The sequence below is a fragment of the Cebus imitator genome, unplaced genomic scaffold (genome assembly GCF_001604975.1).
Source record: "Cebus imitator isolate Cc_AM_T3 unplaced genomic scaffold, Cebus_imitator-1.0 Scaffold15, whole genome shotgun sequence".
Taxonomy (NCBI): Eukaryota; Metazoa; Chordata; class Mammalia; order Primates; family Cebidae; genus Cebus; species Cebus imitator.
In genome coordinates, this window is record NW_016107330.1 from 3,779,775 (window position 1) to 3,783,025 (window position 3,251).

Below are 3,251 nucleotides of genomic sequence, written 5' to 3' on the forward strand. Positions count from 1 at the left end.
GGGGGGGGGCGTCTGCGGAGGGGGCGGGGGGGGGCGTCTGCGGAGCGGCCAGGATGGCGTCTGTGGAAGGTCCTTGGCGCTTGACGTCTTCTGTGAGTTTGTAGCAAAGGGTCTGGGGTGGGCTTGGGTCAGTGTTCGTCAGCAAAGCCAGCCTCAGCTTTACCTCCCAAATCTCGGGTGCCTTCCCTCTTGACAACTCTGCCCTGAAACCTACAGGAGGGGGATTCTGAGAAACATGGCTTCCGCCATTGCCAAGTGGACCGGCACCATCCCATAGAAATAATGTGTCAGCCGGATGCCTGGAATCCCAGCACTTTGGGAAGCTGAGGCGGGCTGATCCCTCGAAGCCAGGAGTTTGAGACCAGCCTGGCCAACATGGCGAAACCCCGTCTCTATCTCAAACATCAGCTGGCATGGTCATGCGTGCTTGTAATCCCAGGAGGTTTCAGTGAGCTGACGTGGGGCCACTGCACTCCAGCCTGGGCAACAGAGCAAGACTCCGTATCCAAAAAGAAAAAGAAAGAAAGAATGCAAGTCACACATGTATTTTAAAATTTTCTGGGCTGGGAGCAGTGTCTGGCACCTATAATCCCAGTACTTTGGGAGTCCGAGGCGGGAGGATTGCTAGAGGTCAGGAGTTCAAGACCAGCCTGGGAAACAGTGAGACCTTGTCTCTACTTTAAAAATCAGAAAAATGAGCTGGGCATGGTGGCACATGCCTGTAGTCCCAGCTACTCGGGAGGCTGAGGCTTCATGAGCCCAGGAGGTAGAGGCTGCAGTGAGCTGAGATTGAACCACTGCACTCCAGCCTGGGCAACAGAGCAAGAAAATATAAATAAATATATTTTTTTAATTTATATCGTTGCCAAAAAATATAAATAAATAAATAAAATTTTCTAGGTGTCACATGTTTTAAGAAGGAAAAAGAAATGGAAAGTTAATTTTAATACTTAAATTCAATATGTCCAAGATATTATCATTTAATGTATAATCGATAGAAAACATTGTTAATAAGGTTGGGTGTGGTGGCTGACGCCTGTAATCCCAGCATTTTGGGAGGCCCAGGCGGGCGGATCACGTCACCTGAGGTCAGGAGTTCGAGACCAGCTTTGCTAACATGGTGAAACTCTGTCTCTACTAAATATACCAAAAAATTAGTCGGGTATGGTGGTGGGTGCCTGTAATCCCAGCTACTCGGGAGGCTGAGGCAGGAGAATCACTTGAACCTGGGAGGCAGAGGTTGCAGTGATCAGAGATCGCACCACTGCACTCCAGCCTGGGCCACAAAGACTCCATCTCAAAAAAAAAGGAAACATTATGAATGAGATGTTTTATGTTGTGACTTTGCACTCAATCTTTGAAATGTGGCGCATAAAGCGTTTTGCGCTTACAGAACATCTTAACTCCGAATGGGCGCGTTTCGATAGCCACCGTAGCTGGTGGCCGTCACATTGGACAGCGCAGTAGAGGTGGGTCAGTCCGGCGTTGGCTGCTACTCAGAAATGCAAGGAAAGCACTTTCAGAAGCATCTGGATCCTGGGCCTTCAGGGAGTGCAGGGCCTGGGTCTGACGTGAGGAACCGATTCCTGGAGCCTGTGCGTGTCGAGGGGCCTCCGTCCTCCTTCCTGGCTGGCGTATCACCTGCTCTGTCCAGTCCAAGAGAAGCAGCTGTGGCCCACGGCCGTGACCTTGCTTGACCTCCCCAGGTGTGCATCCCCCTCTGTGGCAGCCTGGGAGACGCACAAGCTCCTTGGGAGGGCGGGTGGGTAGACTTTGCAGCGGGGGCTGGAGGTGATCTCCAAGGGGGCACAAGGGTTGGAACTGAACCAGCCACGACAGGGGACGAGGGTTTGGACGGAGCCCTGTAGGAAGGTCCCTCGGCTCCAGGCCCTCCAGATCTCCAACCGTGGCCCCAAAGGTCACCATGAAGGGCGATACCCACCTCCGAGCTAAGGCTTTGTCACTTTGGGAGTGTCTTGCTGGGTGAAGGGCAGGTTGCCATCAGATGCATCTGTTTGATTTCAGAGCTCCGTGGAACACGCATCTGGACGAGATGGGGGAGCCAGGAGCTCTACGCATCGTAGAGCCCGTGGGCCACAAGAATGCACGGCCCACGTACGGTGTGGGGAAGCAGCGGGCATCCAAGGAAGGGGTGTCAGGGACACATGGCCAGCCCTCCCCACCCCACAGTCCACCCTGGGCCAGCTCCACCAGGAGTGCCCCGTTTTCTCCTAGCAAGACTCCTTGCCTGGGCCGGCCTGGCCCTGTAACTGTCGCTCTGAGGATTCCCTGTCCTCCACAGAGAAGGTTAACTCCAGTTTATTTATTTGGCCATGAAATTTTGGGGCATCTCACGGTGCTTCTTGGGTCCCCTGGAGACCCCTGGGAGCTCAGAAGAGGCAAGAGCGCCCTACTTCTCCCTTGTGTGGGCCTTGTTTGCTAAATGCCAATATTAGATTAGGCAACTCTGCAAACAAAACCAGGGTCTGGCCAGCTGCCCAGGGTATTTAAAGTCCAGGGCGTGAAGGCAGGACTCACACAGGCAAGCAGGCCGGCGGGAGAGCAGCCCGGCGGGGACCTTGGTGGCCCAGGGCTGAGCAAAGCCTTCCCCCACCGGTCCGTCCCCGAGCTCCCAGCACGGGAGTTAGCGGTCACACATTGCAGCCGACTTCTTATTTCAGAAGATGACATCCATGATGGAAATAAAAGCTGAGGTATTAGGGGAAAGGTGACATCTGTCCACTTTTTATCAGCTCACATTTTGACCCTCAGCTTTTCCCCCTCCACCTAGTCATCATATCAACAGCGTTCTCACGAATGATGAAAGACAGTGTTGGTGGCTCTTAGTGTTTTAACGTAAAAATTGAAAATATTTTTAAAATGTCAACAGACTGAAAACAGGAATGGTGAATCATCGGTTGTAAAGTGTCTTCTGAGCATGGTAGTTCCATCTCCATCTTAGGCAGAAAAAACACGCTTACCCGTGAGCGCTGGGACTTGCCTCAGCACACCCCTTGCCCTCTTAGCCTACTTGATGGTCAAACTGTTGAGTGGGGTTTCCTAAATTTTTATTTATTTATTTGAGACGCGGTCTCGCTCTGTCACCCAGGCTGGAGTGCAGTGGCGTGATCTCAGCTCACTGCAACCTCCAACCTCCCGGGTTCAAGCGATTCTCCTGCCTCAGCCTCCAAAGTAGCTGGGATTGCAGGTACCTGCCACCATGCCCAGCTAATTTTTTTTTTTTTTTTTTT